This window comes from Camelus dromedarius, chromosome 7, assembly GCF_036321535.1.
Source record: "Camelus dromedarius isolate mCamDro1 chromosome 7, mCamDro1.pat, whole genome shotgun sequence".
In the NCBI taxonomy this organism is placed as follows: domain Eukaryota; kingdom Metazoa; phylum Chordata; class Mammalia; order Artiodactyla; family Camelidae; genus Camelus; species Camelus dromedarius.
In genome coordinates, this window is record NC_087442.1 from 77,686,145 (window position 1) to 77,707,884 (window position 21,740).

A 21,740-nucleotide genomic window follows, 5' to 3' on the forward strand; every position below is an offset into this window, starting at 1 on the left:
TTACCAGGGGAGGCAGTATTGGCCCAGCATTAGCTAGACCCTCCCTAGGCTGGAGCACTTGCTCTGCTATTCGCGTATCCACTTACTATTATTTTTTTATTTTGTTTTTTTGGGGAGAGAGGATAATTGGGTTTATTTATTTTTAACGGAGGCACTGGGGATTGAACCCAGGACCTCATGCACGCTAAGCACACACTCTACCACTGAGCTGTACACTCCTCCCATGTATTAAAAATATGTGTGTGTGTGTGTGTGTGTGTGTGTGTGTGGCTGGCTGGCTGGCTGGCTGGCTGTGGTTGTGGCCTTAGTTACCATTCTTAAAAGCCTCCATTTCTCCAGGTATGAAATGGAGATGATACCTATCTCACAAGATGATTGTGGTGATTAAACAGTCGATAATCTATGAAAAACACTCCACACAGTCTTCTCTCCAGTTTGGTTTCACAGTCTCAGCCTGTTGTCCACATGGGTCTCCTGGCCCAGGAGGGGCTTCTGGGAGCCTGGATTGGATGTGGGGGTGGTGGTCAGAAATAGCTTGAGGACTACAAAACTTGACATGGAGAACTCTGTAGAAAGTTGACACACAGGGTGAGGCTGAAGTCAAGAGTCAGACAGTTCCACTGAGGCAGCTGGATGAAGCCAGAGGTGCCAGCACTGGGCAGGGAAGGGAGAAGAGAGGGCGGATGGTGGACCTAGAGAGGTTCTCTGAGACGCACAGCCCCTGGGCTCTCTGTCCGGGCTCCTCCCTCAGATGGGAGGACAGGATTCCAAACCACTTCACTACCTGTTATCTCTCTATTCCCAGGCTCCTATTAAAATGATTCTCCCCTGTGATTCTTTTTATAAAAGCAGGTGAACAGAGCAAATGCAGCTCTCTTCTGGTCCCCAGCCTCTCCCCTCTCCTCCTTCTCACTCTAGCAGTACGAACTTCCTGGTTCTTCTTAGCATGCGGTGGGCAGTAGAGCCCCAGAGCCCCGTGGACTCCATGGGAAGTGTTGAGTCTCTTTTGTTAGGCTCAGGAATGCAGATAAACTATCTCAAGGCCAATGGGAAATTCAGTCATCTCTTGTCTTTTATTGCGTTTTCTCCAAAGTTCTCTTTGAGACCCCCGGGAAATGGCAGTAGTAAAAACTTGATCAACAGTGAAGGGCAGGGTGGGATGGGACATCTTCTATGGTGTCCTCAGACTCAGGGCCAGCAGATGTGAAAGGACTTGAAAGGTGGCATGGGACCGCCTTGTGTGCCCTCGTCACCGGACACTGCTGGTGAAACAGGCATGAGTAGATAGAGTGGACATTTGAACTTAACACAGCCATTCTCCAAGTATGATCAGAGTGTAGCTCACCGCTCCACAAACTCTCTGTGTGAAGGACCAGTTCCCCTCCCTCTCACCCCTAATCCACTGCAGACCAGTCCTTTTGTAAAGTCCAGTGCAGTCACCCCTGTGCTGACCTTTCTACAGCTCAGCCCCGACCGAGGGTGTTCCGCACCCTCCAGCCCTCTCTCTTTCTTCCTGGATGCTGTCTGTGTGTAGAGCATGTGCCCATGCTGCTATTAACAGTACACACTGTTTGGTCCTGTGGTTGTTCACGTGTTTCCTCCCCTCAACTGTGAGCATCCTAATTAATGAACTGAGAGAAAAGACTTCATTTCTGGCTGAAGTCAAGGAAAAAATAGAATGAGAAGTAAGGAAATGGGAGTCCTAGAAGGATGGGAAGATTTGACCAGATTTGTGTAATGGGGTTTAAGATTCTGGAGGTCAGGACCAGTGTGTTAGTTACGGGATGAGACGGCTAACATGGATGTTGGATGAGGTTTTGTTGAAGTCAAGGAAGTGAAACAAGTTGGAGGGTGGGCTTGGACACTGAAGTTTTCTGTGGTGATGGCAGAAGTGGCGTGGAAAGAAGACAGAGCTGAATGCCGGTCTTCAGGGTCCTGAATGCCACAAATCTTGGGAGCACGGGTGTCAGCAGGGAGCACCATGTATGGTCTGGGTGGCTGAGTGGGGAGCCTGGGGCATCCCTCACCATCATTTGGATTCCATTGTGTGCACTTCTGAGAGTAGCGGTGGTCTTAGAGAACCAGGTTTCAGCTAAGGTGGAAAAATGTCAGAAATGTGCTATAAATGCACTCAAGGGAAAGTGTTTGAAAGGAGGGTAGTAGTGGATGGAGCATCCAGAGGTCTGTAGTTCAATTGAGCAGATATGTATTGAGCCGTTACCATTGCCTGGGCACTAGGGAGAGCAGCAGTAAACACGCCCTGCCCTCGAGGACTAATGGGGATGCTCAGAGGAGTGTGGAGATGAAACTGGGGAGAAGCTGGTGTTCTGGAGGGTCTTGTGTCTTATGAATGGCCAAGGATGACAGAGCAAAGAGGGCAGAGTTGGATCAAGGGTCTTTCGGTTATAATTTGTTCACTGTAAGTGCTTGTTTAACTGGACAGTCTTTAAGGCTAACTCTGTCAGGTTCCCAGTGAGAGCACCTTCACCTTCTGATGTTTACTATGAGTGCAGAAGGCAGTACAAGTAAAGACCTTGGGTTTGAGGCCATTCTTCCATTTACTGATCAAATATTCAAAGAAGGCTTACAGTGTGTTTGACACTGGGCAACCAACAGATGTAGTTGAGGATTTTAGTTGCATCATTAGCTGTGTGACCTTCGGCAACTTACTTCGACCCTGTTCTGTAAAATCGGATTGTTGTAATTCACAAAGAGAATGTGGGCAACGCTTTCTTTTTTTTGTTTTTAAGCACAGTGCCTGACACATAATGAGTGCTAAATAAACTTTTATATATCATTAGATTCAGTTTGTCAAATTTTAGTCTAATAAAAATTCTGCAATATTCGTATCTCTTGTTATTTTCTCTAATAATCTATCCCACTTAATTGTAATTGGCCAGAGTGCATAATTCTGTGTATCTCTTACAGCTAAATCCTTTACCCCCAATTTGGATTAACTTAATTAACCATGTCAGTATTTTTGGGGAGATGGAGAGATTTCTCTCCAGTGTAACTAATGCCTTTTAACTTTTTAGATAAAAACAGAAAAGCGACTTCAGTCTCTCCAGTTATAAGCTGTATTTGTAGACAGTTATTTTGGAAGTAAGTTAATCCTCTTTTTAATAAAATTTAACCTTTAATTTTAAATGGATCTGTGTGCATCTGTACCCCCAACCCCCAACACTTAATCAGATTGAACTAGCTGTTTCTTGGAGCTGATTACTGGAGAATGTTACTGTCATTGGGTTGTGAAACTCTGAGAGCCCAACAGTGTATTTTATACTAATCATTTGTTCATGTTTTCTGATATTAAAAAAATTAATAGTACAACTAAAAACCAAAAAAAAAAAAAAAAGTATCCAGGTCTTTTTTTTTTTTTAAACTGAGTAACAAGCGGGTTTCACCACCGTCACCACTACCACCGCCAGTTTTTCCTGTCTTCAGTCTTGCATTATTAAAACCAGAGAACATTGATTTTGATGTTGTTGTTTTACACAAGACAGTATAATCAAATTGCTAAAAAATTAAAATACAGATTAATGATATATTGTTTTCAGAATGGTAGGAAAGAGGAGCCTTTCATTTGAAAGACTAATAAGCAGCTTAAATAACTGTATTGTTAGACCAGTTTCCAGGAATTTATGAATGTTGTCATCTTTACTGACCTTCATCAAAAAAGGTGGAACTGACCCTCCTCTTACATGTTTTAAAGCAGAATTCCAAGTTATAGCTCCGATTTAAAAACAGAGGTAGGTAGTTTGTGTCATTGCATAATGCAGAGTTACAGGGTACCAGGCGCAGAGTGTTCCAGGAAATGTACCTGGTTTTCATGCTGTGGGGCTATTTTCAGAGCTGAGCTTCAACAGGCTGCTGAGTGGTGAGCTACACTTGTCTACTCTTGTGGCTTTCTAAAAATAAACTACTTTCAAGTTACCGTTCTGTTTGGTCTTTTCGCTTTATTCAGATTTTGTGGCCCTGTTACAGTGTTGCTTTTCTTCAGCACACTTATATGAAGGGGACAATTTAATCTATTTTAAGTACCTTTCTTAGATTGGAGGGCTGTTCTTGGAATCTGAATAATGAAAAGGCTTATAATCCAGAATTACATATTTTTGTTGATTAAAAAAAATGAACATTCATATTGTCACCTAGGCAATTAAACTAGAAGATAAAGGAGACCAGACTTTTTCTTTAGTTAAGTCATCCTTTTAGAAGGGTGCTTGATGTTAGCCTGTGTGGTCGAAGGGACTGGAGTCTCTTGTCAGTAACTGCGGGACGGTCAGCTTACATGTCTCATCCTGGACAGAGATTCTGAGGCAGAGATCATTGTATGTTTGAAGGCAGCCTGTGAGCCCTGTTAAGAGATAAACTAAGGCATATTAAGAAACTTTTAAGAATTTATTTGAGGAAAAATCGATTTGAATCGGGCGGTATCCCATGTAGCAGATAGAAAGGGGCTCCGAGATGCTGCACAAAATGAAAGACTTTTGTAGGCGGAAGGGAACTGGAACAAGGAAGGAAGTTACACTAGGCAGAGATGCGACTTGGTTATTGCAAGGTCACTTTCCTTTAGGGGATGGCAGGGGTCTGTCCCGCAGGGGACCTCACTAGTGCTGAACAGACGATTCCCGATTGACTGGTTTAAGATTCCATTTCTGGGAGAGCTGGAACTGTAAATAAGTCAGGTGACCATTTGGTTACGTGGGGCTTAGGATAAGCAACTCCATTCTGGACCTGTAGTCTTGTTTTTTGTGAATTTATAATCCCCAAAGCTTTGCCCCTTGCTTTTGCAAAGAATAAATTTCTTTAGCAATGGGAGTTGCTCAAAAGCTTGAATAAGTATATCATTTATTTTGGTTATGGACCTTAGTTGTCTAATTTGTGAAGATGGTAAGGATGATACTAAAGTGTATGCAGGATGGACTGTAAGCCAGGCACCTTTTCTCAGCCACTTTCCCCACAAGAATCACTGCTGCCGTCTTTCAAGTTCTCCTACTGTCTCTATTTTACAGGTGTGGAAACTGAGGCACTAAGTTTAGCATGACCAAGATCAACTTCTTTTTTTTTTTTTAATATTATTCATTTATTCTTTAAAATGGAATCAAACTAGTTTTTACCTGTTTTATTAAATGGGAGTCACAGTCTAGTACAACTATAAAAGTCTTGGCTACTGCATAGCCAACTCATGCACCCGTTTGTGAGGATTCTGGAGAACATGAAATCAAACGACTTGTAGCTATTTTTCCCTCTTATAATTTTCATCCTGAGTTTTGAAATTATGTTGAATATTTTACACACTAAATTCTATCAAGGTAGAGAAAAAGCCACGGTTCAGGGTAATTTCTAGTACCAGCACTGTTTTTCTACGCATATTCTTGCAAATGGAAGCGTTTTAATTTACTGTTTTTGCTAACACCCAAGGTATTCTTTATATTTAAATCAAATTTTCTCTGACCAGAATTACAGAAAGGTTTACATTCTGATGCTTTTAGCAGTCAATTTGAATGATTCAGATTTTTTTTTCTCATTTTTATTTCTTAGTATCAGAAAAGGTTTATAAGAAAATTCTTACCCTGAAGAGTGGGGATAGCTCAAAGAGCACATGCTTAGCATGCATGAGGTCCTGGGTGCAATCCCCAGTACCTCCATTAAAAGGAAAAAGAAAGAAAATTCTCACTCTGACCTGGTGTAGCATGTGATATTTTACTACCATTCATGAAAACTGACTTTTCCAAAGTGGTCCTTATACAAAATGTATACAAAGCAGTTCCTGGTGTGACTTATGCCCTTCCTCTGCCCCTTGACATCTTGATTCAGATTAATTTTGTTCTGAATTTAAGTTTTATCCCCTTTCCTTTTTAGCTGGAAATCTGAAAATGCTATGTTGCCACCCAAATTAATGGATAACTATCTAGAAATATTATAAACCATAATACTATTTGTTTATACGTGGAATTAACTACATTTCTAGAAACGATTTGCTTGCAGTTCAGTGAGGTTTATTATTTTTCTTTGTTTCTCCCTGGAGAAAGAAAAAAAAAACCTTAATATTTGTAAAAGTCAATTTAATTTATATTGTCATGACTACCATCTGTATATTTTTCGGATGTCTGCAAATCAGATAGAGGCTTATTGTGCAGGTATACCTAGGAAGATGCTAAGAACTCAGTGAACTATATTTGCTTGGTTTACAGAATTGTTTTATTGTAGTTATGGATCCTATAAAAAATAAAAAGATGTAGTTACATCTGTTTATTGTATAAACTAGAAACCAATTGGTCCAGCACTACAAGCAGTCAGAAAACACCGTGGGAGCTGCTCCATGGTGATTTGAAAGGGAGAGGGTGAGATGAGAAGGGCCGGGGGAGGTGGGTATGGTGGAGGGGAGGGCCGAGGGGTGACGCTTTGTTCCTTTTCTCCGTCTTTATTTGAAATCACTCCCAACTCTCCCATAGCTTCAGCAGCAATAAGTCAGCATCTTTTTTTTTTTTTTTTTTTTTTTGCCTTTTTAATGATAAGGTCAACTTCTAAAGTGTTTCTAAAAACAATCTTTATGACTCAGTATCCATATATTTTATAGTTGTAGTCACTATGTACATGTACCTTTTGTATCATTTAAAGATTTTTTATTGTAAAACTGATACAGTAGCTTATGGTAAAAATGTCAAATAGTACAAAGGGTATATAAAATGAACACAAAAAGTGCTTGTTTCTCCCATCATTCCCAGTCCTACTCCTAGTGGTGACCACAGTTAATGGTTTCTTGAGTACTTTCTTGGACATTTTTATACACATACATACGTAGTTAGAATTAATATTATATCCAACTTTGCACATTGCCCTTTTTTAATAGTATGTCATGTAGTGCCTTTTTTTCTCCTTTAATTTTATTTTTTATTGGAGTGTAGTTGATTTGCAGTGTTAGTTTCAGGTGTACAGCAAAGTGATTCAGTTATGCATATACATACATATGTGTATTTTTTCAGATTCTTTACCATTATAGCTTATTACAAGAAATTGAATATAGTTCCCTGTGCTATACAGTAGATCCTTGTTGTTTATCCGTTTTATATATAGTAGTGTGTGTCTGTTAACCCCAAACTCCTAATTTATCCCCCACCTTCCACTTTGATAACCATAGTTTGTTTTCTTTGTCATGTCCTTTTCATGTCCTTAAATCTAGAGGTACCTCATTCTTATTTTAATGACTGAGTGGTATTGGATTATATGGATGTATTAAAATTTATATAACAGGGGTATTTTTTTAGATACTTAAGTCTTTGCATAATTGTACAAGTACATCTGTAGGATATATTTCTAGGAGTAGAATTGCTTAGTCAGAGGTATGAGCATATGAAATTTGTATAGGCATTGTCAAATTTCCTTTTAAAATAGTATACTAACTTATACTCTCACTGTATGTTTAACATATAATTATTGAATTTTAAAATGTGTATTAATTCCATAAGTCAGTATATTTTAGTTGGCATTTTACAAAATTTATGAATGAGGCTTGGTATCTTTTCATTATTTTTTGCCATTGTATTTATTTTTCTGTGCACTGCCTGTTCAGGTTTTTTTTTCCCCCCTTATTGATTTGTTAAGTATTTGAACTCTGAGGTCAGATGGCTCTGGGTTCAAATTTGGGCTTCGCCACTCACTAGCTGTTTGACCTTGAGAGGGTTATGTAGTCTCTTTGAACTTCAGTTCATTACCTGTGGTGGTAAAAGTACGTAACTCATGGGGTATTATTAATTGCTTGATGAAATAATCAATGTAAAATACTTAACACATTTCCTAAAGTATAGAAAGAATAATATGTGTTTACCAGTAACATTACTAGTACTACTGAGATTTTTTAAAAATTCAGAATAGAATTTGTCAAATGCTTTCATAGGATTCATATGATCATTTGTTTTTTCTCTTTTAACAAAATGATATGGTAAGTTGTATTAACAAATTTTCTAATATTGAACTAGCCTTATATTCCTAGAATGAACTCTGCTTGGTTATAACATTAATTATTAATTTTGTTCTTAAAATATTAGTACATAGCAACTGTTATTTTAGTACAAATTTAAACTTTTTTTTTAACATAGAATCGAGCTCTGAATTTTTAGGTATATTTCAGAGAACATTGTTGAATGTGTTTTCCTGTTTTAGATGAATAATTACGGATCACAGCTAGGAATGATCTATTTAGAAACTGTTGGTTGGGGGTGCCTAGAGACCCCAAAAAGAAGCATGTATGATTTAGATGTACTAGTCAGGATACATAACAGGTCGCCATTGTTCTGTCTAAACTGTGGAGCAAGAAATGACATTTTGTTTCTGCCTCATATTTTCATGCCTATTGAGATTAGGTACTTCACAGCTTTTAAAGTAATAACCACAGTGTAGTTTTATAAAACTGCAAGAACACTTTTTCACACATAGGAAAGTAGTGTATGGTCTGATTTGTGCCTTTTAAGGACATGCAGCTTGGAAATGGTATGTTACATTGTTTCGATGACTCAAATCCTGTTACTTAAGGTTAATTTTAGATTGGGAATCTAGCAGAGAAATGAAATAAATACATAAGGAAACCACTTCTCATGGTTTTCCTTCCTAAAACCGTTTTCATGCATCAAATACTGACTTCTTTTTTGATTCTTCCTTTTTAACTTCAGAAGTTCTAAGGACATTAGAAATGTGATATGCGTGAGGTAAAGATACTTTATATTGAAAAAGTTGGAATTCGGGTTCCACCCTGCCGGGCCATTCTGTATACACAGTGGTACATAATTAAAACCTGGAATTCCAACAAGAAACACTGTGAATGACGACAATAGCTACCATTTATTGGGGGCTTACCATGAGCCAGGAACTGTTGTGAGTACTTTGCACGTTTTAATTCGTTTTGTTCTTAAAGCACCTGTATACAACAGTTCCTCTGTTGTTCTGGCATTACAAGTAAGGGAACTGATACACAGAGGTTAAGCCCTGGCCCAAGGTAACAGTGACAGGGGGCAGAGACAAGATTCAGACTCAGGCATTCTGTCTGCCAATCCTATGCGCTTTCAAATACTCCTTCTGCTGGCAAAGCTGGAGCTACGACCATTCAACAAATATTTATTGAGTGTCTTTAGTGTGCTGGAAATTAATTGTTGTAAATCTGGGCCATTGCTATGGTGAGAAGATGCACGCGCTCCCTGCTGTCGTTGAAGAGTACATTCTTGTGGAAACAAAATAAAGGCACAAACTTCATAGTTTATGAAGTTTCTTCATAAGAATAGCCGGTTGTGTTTTGGAAAGATATTTTACGGTAATGGTGAATGTTCCCCTGGTTGGTTCATGAATTCCCTGTCTCGGCTCTCTGGGGTATGCTGTGTTTTTATGAGGATCCAGGAGGCTGGCAGTGTTGGGGGAAATTCCTGTGTGTTGGCATCTGAAGACCTGGGTGAGAATCTAGCGCTCCATTGTGTGAACTCGGAGTTTTAGTGTCTGCATTTATAAACTGGTCATCGGATGCCCTGCCTCCTACCGTGGTTGTTAGGATTAAATCAGCTCAGGTCCCTCGCACAGTGTGTGACTTAGAAGAGGCTGATCAACGATTAGTTTCCTACTTTCTATCCATTTCCTAGTCTTAATAATTGTCAGTGAAAGATACAGATGCAGACAGAGGGACTAAGTGGAGTTCCCTGTAAATGATGTTTAACTTTTCTTCTTGCCAGAATGCGGTATTTGTTCAAACACAGGTGATTTTTGTAATCATCATTTAGGCAAACGTTGAAGAGAGTTGATGTTTACAGAATAACTTAGAATTACTATTCATGAAAACATCTTCTTGAAAGAGTTAAGTACAAAAAAATGCATCCTAACAGACTTTTCTCAAAATCTCCATTGGTGTATTGTATCACTGTGCTAGAATTTACTTGTGTATTCTGTGCCTTAAAATTAATATATTTTAATTTCATATTGCTTCAGAAAGATAGTACTTCTTATTTGCTTATACTTAGTAATAATACCCACATTTGTTTCATTAGAAATGTTTTTTTCTGATACCCAGTAACTCAGTGTAATGTACTGGAGCGAGTTCTTGATAGAAACCGTATCTGTTAACTAAATTATTATTGTGTATACTTAGTAACCTTGGCCCTGTATCTAGTCTGTCACTGGATTAGTGCTGACTTTTACAGTTGCTTTTCCATTCCTTCTATTTTTGTGGGCAACATACCACTTATAACACACACCAGTTGCTGTAGCGAGGCTCAGTGATCTCTTGCTTTTGTATTCCTCTTTTTCCTTAATTCATCTGGCACATCTCTGTCATAATGTCCTATGCACCACACTTCAAAAAGTCTATACATTTTAAGTTGATACTCGACTTAAGGCCCTGCAGAACCCACACTCAGTTACCCTGTAACCCTGTTTTCTATCACCCCAACAAACCTTCCCATCCTGTCAAGCCATGGCTGCCTACTGTCTTCTAAATGTTCTTTGATTTCAAATGTGTCATGTGTTGACTGGGACATTGTGCTGCGCACCAGAAATTGACACATTGTAATTGACTGTACTTCAATTAAAAAAAAAGTTTTTAAAAATGTGTCATGTGATCCTCTCGTCAACTCTGAGTAAGGCAGTATTGTTATCCCCCTTTTATAGACAGGGAAACAGAGGCACAGAGAAGGTGAATAACTGGTCCAAAATCCTTCTCTTGTCTGCGGTTGCAGTTAAGTTTGAACCTGAGTTTCCCTCTGGCTGTGTGCTCTTCAGCACAGACTTCCTTTGGGATGAAAGCCCCACTCAGGTGTCATCCTGAAGAATAATCTGACTCACTTCTTCATTGAGTGACACATGACACCTATTGATATATATATCTGATGCCTCTTCCAGGGGGTGACATTTTACCTGACATGTAGGAAGAACAGGGTGGCAGGGCTGGAGGGGTAGCGTTCCAGGGACTTGTGGGTGCAAAGTGTGAAGCTTACTCTCATTCCTAGCATGTTGAATGTTTATCTTGTCCTCTTCATCCCTTGTGCCTTTTGATAGCTTAAGCCAAACATTTTTCGAGGTTTACACCTCATGATTGCTATACAGCTGGCATTTATTTAATCACAGCAACTCTTTGAGGTAGATCTTAACAGCTACATTTTTACCGCTTAGAAAAACTGAGATTCAGAATGCTTAGTGACGTAATGTCACACAGTTAATCAGTGGCAGAAAAAAGTGGCAGAGCTGGGATATGCCTCATTTTGTCTGAATCCTATGCTCTTTCCCCATATTGTAAATCAGTCACTCTCTGTATAACCACGGATAATAACTTATACTCCTGTTTTAGATGAATTAATCTCCCTAACCAGGTTGCAAGCTAGTATAGCACACGGACCCTTTTAAATACTTGTATTGTTATAAACATCAAACACAGCTTTACAAATAAATAGTCCATGATTAAGAGTTGTTTCCATGTGTTAGTTTCACTAACGTTAGTGGCATTTTGCGTAGAGTAAAACACAACTTTCATTGTTAAAAAGATGAGTTGTTTGCATGTATCATTTTCATAAAAACAATAAAACTATTTAAAAAAAAAAAACAGGCAGTGGTTCTGAAATCCATGGAACGTAAAAACTAGATTGAAGACCTAAAGCCAACCTTATTTGTTCTGCAAGACACAGAAATTTGGTGCAAGAGGAGAATCAGTTTTGCAGGCTACCTGATAACTGTCACTTTGGTTGTTAGAATTCCATTGAATGACTAGAGCTTGAACTTGTCATTTTGCAGATACTACTTTCTTATTAATGATGCTCTGTGGCTTTATTCTTACTTATTTTTGGTAATTGGTTGGATCTTTATCATCATATTTTCCTTGCTGTCCTGATCTTTTTGGACCTGTATTCCCCTTAATTTCTGATGTCTCCTTGACTGTGAGTGACACATTGAATTCAATCAAGGGAAACTGGAAAGTTTATTCACATAATGTTGGGGGTGGGGTCCTCACAAAACCATCAGGCTACAGGGAGGGCAGGAATACAGCTGGGCAACTGGGTTTGGAACCCTGTTAGGGTCTCCCTATCTTTTCACTCCGACTCTCTCTCCTACTGTTGGTTGCTTTCTCCATGTGATGGGCTTATGACCACCGCAGCTCCACACTTTACAGCATTAGCCACCAGAAAGAGACCGACCTGGCAATCCCTCTGATTCCAGCCTAAAAATCCCAGGAAAGGGTTCTAATTAATTAGCCCAGGCATCCTGGATTGACCTGAAGTTGCCTCGTTTGCACGTCCAGGGTCTGCTGTGGCAGAGGGCTTGGAAACCCTGACCTCCCCTGGGGCTAATTTTAGCTGAGCCATTTTTGGATTATCAGAATCATGTCTGCTGACTGATTACTAGGTTGGACTTGTTAGCAGATGGAAGACTCCCCCCTTAGAATGGGGATCCCACAAAAGTAGGATTCTTGCCTGCTGGCTGGAAAGAATTCACAGCTGAGGCAGAGGGACAGTGAAAGCTTCTTTATTTCTCAAGAGCGAAAGAAAGGAAAGCTCACTGGCAGGGAGCAGGGAACAAAAGTGCTCAGTGAAGAAAAGGCACTCGAGCAGGTCACTGTCGGCCAAGGTGGCAGGTAGAGACAGCTCCGGCTGCGGCTTGGGCCGCAAGGACTTTTGAGGGAGGCTTCGACCATCATGTCCTGGGTGTGCTGGAGCCAATCACCTTTCTCTTCCGTCCTGTTATGGGCCTTTCCGGTTGTTGTCATGGCAGTCGCCACCTGTCCTGACGCTAGTGGGTGCGTCACTTTGTTATGGAAGTGACAGGCGAGCCAAGAAACAAGCACCACTCTGAGGGTTGGAGTACTCAGATGTATTACGCCAGCGGGCTCAGAGGGGCTTCTGCTCCAAAGCTCTGAGCACCTCCAAGACGTGCGCATGAGGTTTTATAGGGTTAAGTACAAGCTTGGGGTATTTGGCCAATAGGCATGGAACAGCTTTAGTAGCATCATTATCACAAAAGTGGAGGCAGGGAGGCAGCAAACCAACATTCCAAAGCCAGATATATCTCTTTGAAAATCCAGCTGGCTAGCAAAAAAAAAAAAAAAAAAAAATGAACAGGGAATCAGCAAACCAACACTAATTAACTTAGATTTACGAGTTAGTCCAGCAGAACTCAGATCAGTATTCTGATACTTAGATTTGTGAGTTATCTTATTAGCCCAGCCCGGCTTTTCTTGTTGGGGGCTTTTCTTGTTAGCCCATCCCAGCTTTTCTTTCACATTCTTAGACTTCTGAGTCATCTTGTTAGCCCAGCCCGGCTTTTCCTTCACAACTTGGCATGCTGATGCATTACAGTGACCATATAATGAGGCTCAAGGTCCACTGGAAGTCACATCCTCTGCCATCTTGGGCTTTGCAGGTTCTAACAATTTCTTCTCTTTGCCTCCGGAGACTTAGGTAAGAATAATTGGTTTCTGCTTGAGAGGGAGGGGTGGGATATGATCCTGGGGGCAACAGCCTTGGTAACCAGGACCCTGCCCCAAGGCTGCACTATTGTTTCTTGATTGTTCCTTCTTTCTTTCTGCATTCCTTCCCTTCTCTGATTAGCAACTATTTGAATCTGCCCTTTGGAACTCAGGGAAAGTCAAGGAAGCTGAATGAAGCCTATTTCCTACAAACAAGAATTGGGAATGTGGAAAGGTTTGTACCAGGGAATACCGCACAGGTTCCTGCTTGGTGTCAGGCTGGCTGCCCTGAGGAAGTGCTCTTTGTGGAAGGCAGCTTCTTGGATGTCCTGTGAGCTTCCTTTCCAGCCTGAGGGGGCATCTGCGGTGTACTCAGGACCTTTGCATGTAAGAGACAGCTGATGAGCCCTGAGCTCTGGGTATCAGGGACGACTCTTCAGTCACTTGTTTCACCACCTGCCTGTATGACTGCAGGTGACGCCTTTGGATTTGTCTTTTTCTATTGAGAAACATTACCATTTTATGACAGGATAATGCTTTACACATAGAATGACAATAACAATACCAGACAAATGTCGCTTCTCTTCAAAATAATGGAACCTATTATCTTGCGTATCAATTCATCTAGGTACTAATGGAAAAAGCCCCAAAGAAGCAATGATACTTTACATTTATACCACAAGCTGTTCAAAGAGATAAAGTAGGAGGCTAGAGTTCACTGTAATTTTCTTCTCACAAACATTTTTGATGTTATTTTCTTCAGAACTTTAAGAGCAGCCAACCACCTGCCTCCCGCATATTATGCAAAATTATTGCATTTTTAAATCAGGTTGGATTTTTTTCTAGACTTGCAAGGGTTTTTAATTTGTGAGAGAACTGCTTGGTGCAGAGATGTTTGTTTTTGGAATGTTTGTACTCTGCTAACTCTAGAAGAGGTGGCTTTGTATCTAGTTGGTTGCGCTGTTAGTTTAGTTAAACTAAAAAGCATTTATTATTAACTTACTATTTGCAAGCCCCTGTTTAGTGAAATTGCTAAAGATGACTAAGACTTAGCTTGTGTCCAGGCCCCTGGGAGAGCTGACCGTGTACGTGTGACTGTCCTGCCGGACAGTTTTTGGACAGCACAGCAAAGCTGGGTCATGGTGCCACCACTTGGATACCACTGCCCACATTCTACAGAGAGCATGTGTGCAAAGGAGCAGATAGACAATCCATGCAGTGAGTTTGTGCCCTCAGTGGGTGGAGTGGGGGTGAGATGGGCGTCTGCCCTTCCTACTGGCCTGCTCAGTTCCTGCGTGCCTCTCAGACTGAGAGCACTTCTAGGATTTAAAGGTATCCATTTCCCACACAGCATGGCTTTAAAAAAAAAATCATTACTTTTTTTGGTTTATTTGTGAGGTGTCTTTTTGATGGAGAGGATTAGGTTTATTTATTTATTTATTTTTAATGGAGGTACTGGGGATTTAACCCAGCAACATGGCTTCTGAATGTAAGCCAGCAATAATTTCTGGTGCTCAACAGAAGAAAAAGCAGTCTGTTTTAATGCTGGAAGGAAAACCCATTGTTGTAGACTAATTGTAAGACCGTATGACCATCTTCAGCAGTGGCTTCCTATGGGATTTTCAAGAGGAGCATTGACGGTTGGAGATTTTGTCTCATGCATTGTGTTTAGAATTTAGCCCCTGCAAAGAGTGTGATCTCACCAAAGTAAAGCTACAGATAAGGTGCATCCTGTGTTCCTACATAGAAGGGGACCTTTATTCCTAACTTGTGTGTTTGGAGAAATTGTCAGAGCAGATGTGGCATTTGTGTAGAGCTTTGAGGGGAGAGTAGAATTTCTGAAGGTGGGAATAGGGAGTAGAAGGGACACATTTCCAGTGTGCAAACCACATGAAATCATATGTTGAGGAAATAGGGAATAGTCTTGTAAGATTAGAAATGTATGAGCTTTATTATATTATAGTAAGAGGAAAGTCTTAAAAAATAGGTTTGAATCAGATCGTGGGGGATCCTTGAAAGTCTTGGTAAGAATTTGGGCTTTATTCTGTGTGTTGTGGGAAGCGTTACAAATTTTTGGTCAGAGGTAGATCATGCCAGGAATGGTCAAGATGGAATCCTGACCTTTCAACATAGGTCCACCCCTTTCACTTTGGTCTTTCCCCACGATCAAACTAGAAAGAGGTGATCTCTTCCTGGGGATGGCCATGTGTAACGATCAGACTGCCTTACACAGGTGTGTGAGCCAAGAGGCGTTGAAGGAGGTGGAGGTAGACTGTCAGCCTATTGTGCTGTTATTGACATATGTATTATATATGTTACAAACCCAGCAGTTTGGTGTGATGATTATTGCTGTATGCAGTCTTCTCTTCTAAGTAAAAAAATTGAGAGAAAAAAGAGCAAAAGTATGCATTTCTACAGTCCTTCATATTTACTCAGTAAACTTCTTCCCATTCCTCATGAACTATCAGGGCATCTCTTTTTCTGCAAAGCCTTCCTTGTTCTCTAAGCAGCAGGTCACCCTTTTCTCTTCTGTGCTCCTGCGTGCATTGTACATGCCTTCATCATGGCGCTAGTGTTATCCTGGTTGTTCTGTTTCTGTCTTGCTTGCTAAGCTGTAATTGCCTAGAGAACATAGGGTTTATATATGATCCATAGTTACAGATAATACTTTAAGTACTGTGAAATACATAGATGAAATAACTCACACGCTATAACATAGAATGGTAATATAGATGCTTTGCATCATTCTTTGACTTTCCGCATCATCTCCCACTTTTCAAAAATGATTTTTTAAATGAACGTTAAGTCTTCCTGTGGATCCTTTTGCTTGAATGTGATTTGAGGTCAAAATGTGAACTTCTGTATTTTGACATATTGTCCAAATGCCTTTGCTTTGTCAATTACAGTGTAAGATTGTCACTGATGTGTCAGAGCAGATAGGTACCAGATGACCCGGGCAGAAATTAAGGGGGAGGAGGAAGGTCTGTTGACTTGTCATTGTGCCTCTTCCCTTTACTTAGTTAGAACTAGTGTATCTGAATACTGGTGTTTCTCATTCTTACTTTTATTGTTGCCTCTCCCCCCTAATTAGCACCCCATGAGATTTTAATTCCACAAATACACTCTGTGTCTGGTTATGTATTGTATGTGTATCTGTGCTTTCATATGGGGGAAAAATAATTTTTGCCCCCTCCCCCAACCAATCTTCTTGTTTGAAAATGCATGCTTTAAACTAGTATTGTAAAAGGAACACTTTTCCCCCTTTGTAGGAGGGCATTTCCACTTCAATAAGCTAAGTTTAACCGTATTGAATGAGAACTCTGTTGTCTGTTACACCTGTGCTTTTACAATAGCTTTATTTTAAGCGGATTATCATTTAAATAAGTATGCTAAAATCTGAGAGCACTGGAAAAGCAAATTTGATATATTTTGTAGCAGTTGATTTTTTCCTAGGTTTTAGGCCTCCAAACCACTCAGTCTTTCTGCACTGGCCACGTTTGCTTTTTATTCCTTCAGCAAATATTTATTGAGGGTGTACTGTATGCAAGGCTCCGTGCCAGGGGCTGGGGCCCAGGGACTCTAGGAGCGGGGTTGGTTCCTTTCTTCTTTGTTAGCTTTGTTGGCGCTCACATGGGTTATGTAAACTTGTCCAGGTCAAAGTTGTTTTGACTGCACTGATTTTTATATATTACTGACAAAGTACAGTGGCCACTTGGTGGAAAACCCCGGGAGCTGGTGTAACGCCTTGTGCAGCAGAATAAGAAAGGTGCTTGGTCTTTGTCCCAGTGCCTGACACTGAGCTCCTAAAACCCTTGGAATCCCCTGAGGGATAAGAACTTCTTTGGTGTGCTAAGCAGCTGAATCTTGGCTGGGGGTGCTCCTGGATAGTCTCAGCATGGGGGCTGGGCCCAGAAGGACCAGACTTTGGTTGGAAACTTGGAACTTTCAGCCCAACCTTGGAGAAGGAGCGAGGGACTGAAGCTGGAGTTAATCCCAAGGGCCAGTGATTCAATCAGTTGTGCCTCATGTAATGAAACCTCTGTGGAAACCTCTAAATGACAGGGTTGAGAGAGCTTGCAGATTGGTGGGCACATCAAGGAGCTAGGAGGGTGGCGCACCAGGAGAGGGCATGGGGGTTCTGCGTCCCCCTCATCTCATGCCAGCATTTTGTCCATCTGGCGGCTCTTGAGTCGTTCCTTTATAATAAACCGGTAAGAGTAAGGAAAGCACTTCCTGGGTTCTGGGAGTCATTCTGTTGAATTATCATACCCAAGGAGGGCATCGTGGGAGCCTCAAATTTTATAGCTGGTTGGTCAGAGGTATGGGTGACTTGGAAATTGGGATTGGCGTTTGAAGTGGGGGCAGTCTTGTGGGCTGAGCCCTTTAACTCATGGAATCTGACGCTCACTTCAGGTAGACAGTGTCAGAATTAACTGAGTTGTTGGATACCTGGTTGGCATCAGAGAGCTGGAGCAATGGCGTTGAAAAAGACCACGTGTGTTTGGTGTCAGGAGGAAAATGAAACCCTTATCCCTTGTCTGTCACGTGGTGTGGGTGTGGGTGGGGGTGGGTGTAGATAGATGGGCATGAAAAGATTGAAGATCAAGCTCCAGAAGATGCAGAGCCTGTATAGTTCTCACTTTCCTGTTCTGTCCTGCAAACTATGTCAGCTGTCTGGCTACACTCAACGCACATTACACCGTCTGCAGTGTGGGAAACTACTTAAGTTCTTGGAGCACTCTGGATGACTAATGTATTATCAAAATGCGGGTATGCACAACGTAACAGGAAAAACTCAATATAGGGTTCACATAGAGAAGAAGACTCTGTCCCTCATTCCTGTGTAATTGCCAAACAGAGGGTGGAGTCTATAATTTCAGGCTCAATTTCTGATTGCTCAGGGGAGATAGGGTACCTTTCAGAAAAAAATTCAAGCCAGCTCAAGTTATCTGCAGGCTGTGGTTTGAGGGTCTGCCCAGACGTAGAGCCTTGTATCCATTCATTTGTTGTACAGGTATTTACTGAGCTACTAATCTGTGGGCCAGGCCTGTTGGTGAACAAAAGTTCCTCATTTTCACTCATCTTCTCTGTCCCCATGTTTTGGATAAACGGTGTAGGATATTTTAACACAGAAAAAGGACTTTTTATCCATCCACTTACTCATTCAGTGTGTGTTTGTTTGAGAGTCTACAATACAGGTACACCATTGGGAGATATTCAAAAGAGACATGTTTGCCTTCAAGGACCTTCAAACTTGTTTATTCATCAACTCATCACTCATTTGAAAAGACGTGCATTGAGAGCCGGGCAATGTACCAGGGCAGCGCTAGGGAGATGCAGACATGAACAAGAGTGCACAGTCAGTCCGTGGAGTACCAGCCTGGAGGGGCAAACAGGTGGTCACGTCTTTGGTTAAGTCATGTGTGGTCAGCGATGGTCATGCACTCTGCCCACACCATAGGGACAGTGCAGGGGGAGCACAGAAGTGCGGGGTCCTGACACAGCTCCCTGGAGGTGAGAGGTCAACACTTGACTCTTGATCTGATTTTCAGTTGGGGCCAGAGCGAAGGGTTGGCTTGGAAAGGAGGCTGTGGCAGGAGCTCCCATCAGAGGGAACTGTGTCAGTGAAGATATGGACGTGTAAGTCACCACGGCAGGGTACTAGCCTGCAAGTGCTGTATTTTGATTTGGGCACAGAAGGTGGCAGTAGATGAATTTGAATATAGTGACACAGTTGCATGTAAATGTCAGGAACTAAAGCTTGTAATATTGGCACAATCCATGGTTCAATGAAATGGATAGCCCAGAAGTAAACAAATGTGTGATAAAGGAGGTATCACAGATCAGAAGGGTGTTAGATAAATAATACTGGGTCAATTGATAAGTTATTTAGGAAAAAAAATAGATTCTTATACTAGCAATGATTTTTAGAGTTTTGGGGCTCGAAATTTAGAAATTAGAGGATTAAGGTTTCCCTCTGTGAATTAAAATTTAAGGTCAACACTTACCGGTCAGGATATATTTAACAGCTTACCTTAAAGAACCAAGTGTATCTTACCTCATTGAACGTAATTGATCCCATGAGCATGGCTGTCTTTACAGACCCCACACTCACAGGAACCTCACTTTGGTTTAATGTTCTGCTCTTGCCCTCTTGAAATGCTTCATTTTTGAAAATGGACCTGTGCTTTCATTTTGCACTGAGTCCTGCAATTGATGTATCAGCCCTGCCCGTGACATGGGTCACCCATGGAAGCAGAAGGCTACAGAGCCGACCTTTAGAAGTCAATGCTCTCCTGCCTCTTGGAGAGTTGCAGCAGCACACTTAGGGTCCGGCTGCAGTAGCAGGACCATCCGTGTTGTGTGTGCAGATGTCCCAGACTCATGCCGCTCAGCATTCCATTTATTTGACAGACTCCTTTCCTCCCGTCTCCTTCTCAACCAGCAACCTTCTCATTGTGATTTGGCTTCTTCTGTGGTCTTCCCGCAGGAGAGCACTGGCTGGTCATGCTGACTCCTGCCAACTCCGGAAATAGTCATTGGGTTGGCATCCTGGTGATATGCATCAGTGAGGTTCTTTAATGGGGGCCTGTCCCTGAGAAAAGGTCCCCTCCTGATGGCTTTCTGAGGCAGAAGGCTGCAGGCCAGGCATGATGCTGGTGCAGAACAGTGGTTAGGAACGAGGCCTTTGGAGTCAACCAGACAATCCTGGGGTCAGGTGTTGGCCCCAGGGTGCTAGAGTGTGTGATCTTGACCAAGATATGAAGCTCTGCCCTAGTCTTTCATCTGCCGAAAGGTGATAGGACACCTATCCCCTAGGTTGTGAGACTGAATGAGAAAACAGACACAAGGTCAGAGTTTCTCAGCCTCAGCGCTGTTGACATTTTGGACCAGCTAATTCTTCGTTGGGGAGAGGGGGAGGGAGAGCTGTCCTGTGCATGGTGGGGTGTCTGGCAGCATCTCTGGCCTCCTCCATCTCTGTTCACAGTTGTGGTAACCAAAACGTCTCCAGGCATAGCCTCATGTTCCCCTGGGGGCGCAATTGGCCCTGGGTAAGAATCACTCGCTGGCCTGGGTGTGTAGGGCACTGCCTGGAGGAAAGACAGCTACTGTCAGGGTTCCTAATAATGCACCGAAGGTGGAAATAGTTCCGAGGCCATCCTGAGGCCCCTGGAAGGACACTTGTCAGCCTTTCAGCTGCCCTCCGCTCTTTAAACTTCTACATCCAGTCCAGAATAAAGTCCTTATGGAATAAAGGGTAAATGTAAAAAGGTCTACCTTTACAAACTGAAAAAAGAGAAGTCACAGATCTTTAGTTTTCCGAGTAAAGAAGAGTTGCAAATACTAAACTCAAAGCAGTGGTACTTTTGTGATGTTTAATGTTGGGTTTGAATCATATGGGGGAATTTTCTTACCTGATGTCCCTACATTAAAAGTAAACACACAAGTGTGATTGGTAAAAATTTGGTAATTATCGTTAATAAAACTGGATAAAATGACTGTGAGAAATAAGATAAAATGGTATTAAGAAACTGGTATAAGTCAAAAAGAAAATCAAACAAAAATAAATTCCTCAAACATAGGGATGAAAGAGGAAATATAGTCAGTTTATAACATCTCCAGGCATAGCCTCATGTTCCCCTGGGGGCTCAAATTCAGTAATGTTCAAATTCAGTAATAATTTTAAAAGTTTGAATTTCTTTTTCATTTAAATTGAGAAAGATTTTGAGTAGTAATATCTAACTCCGTTTGTACCATTTAGAGGAGCCTTCTTGTACATTCTTTGTAGGACAGAGAATGGTTACAGTAACACCAGAAAGAAACTTGGTGATATATATGCCTTAAAAATTGTACCTTTTAGCCTTTTGAAAATAATTCCTACAGCATAATCTGAAATTTGGACAAATATTTGTGTATGAAGATGTTTATTGCAAGGTTGTTTTAAGAAGCCAACTTTGGGTCTAGCATTAAGGGAGTAGTAAATTACAGCTTATGGTAAATAATTAGCAGTCCTTAAAACATTATTTACAGAAGGTTTCTAATGGCATGCAGAATTCTTACAGTGTTAAATGAAAAAGCAGATTTTAAAATTATGTGTGCAGTATGAACTCAGCTCAGAATAAAGACTGGAAAAGGCATCCTGGGAGATTGGGATAGGATAATTTATGAAAGTCACTCTTTAATGTGTGATTAAATTGATCATTTCTTTTTGGGGGAGGTGTCTATTCTTTTAGGTAATTTTTAGGTCTTATGCATTCTTGGAAATGAAGGTGTAAAAGGTTAAGCTCTGTTTCTCTGAATAAGAGAAAGC

At 41.1% G+C, this 21,740-nt stretch overlaps 1 protein-coding gene across 5 annotated transcripts in view; it reads left to right on the forward strand.

Annotated features, from left to right (window-relative positions):
• The window catches only part of PRKAR2B (protein kinase cAMP-dependent type II regulatory subunit beta), a 90,790-nt gene that overhangs the window by 29,532 nt on the left and 39,518 nt on the right, over nt 1–21,740 (forward strand). The gene's annotated exons all lie outside the window — the stretch shown is intronic.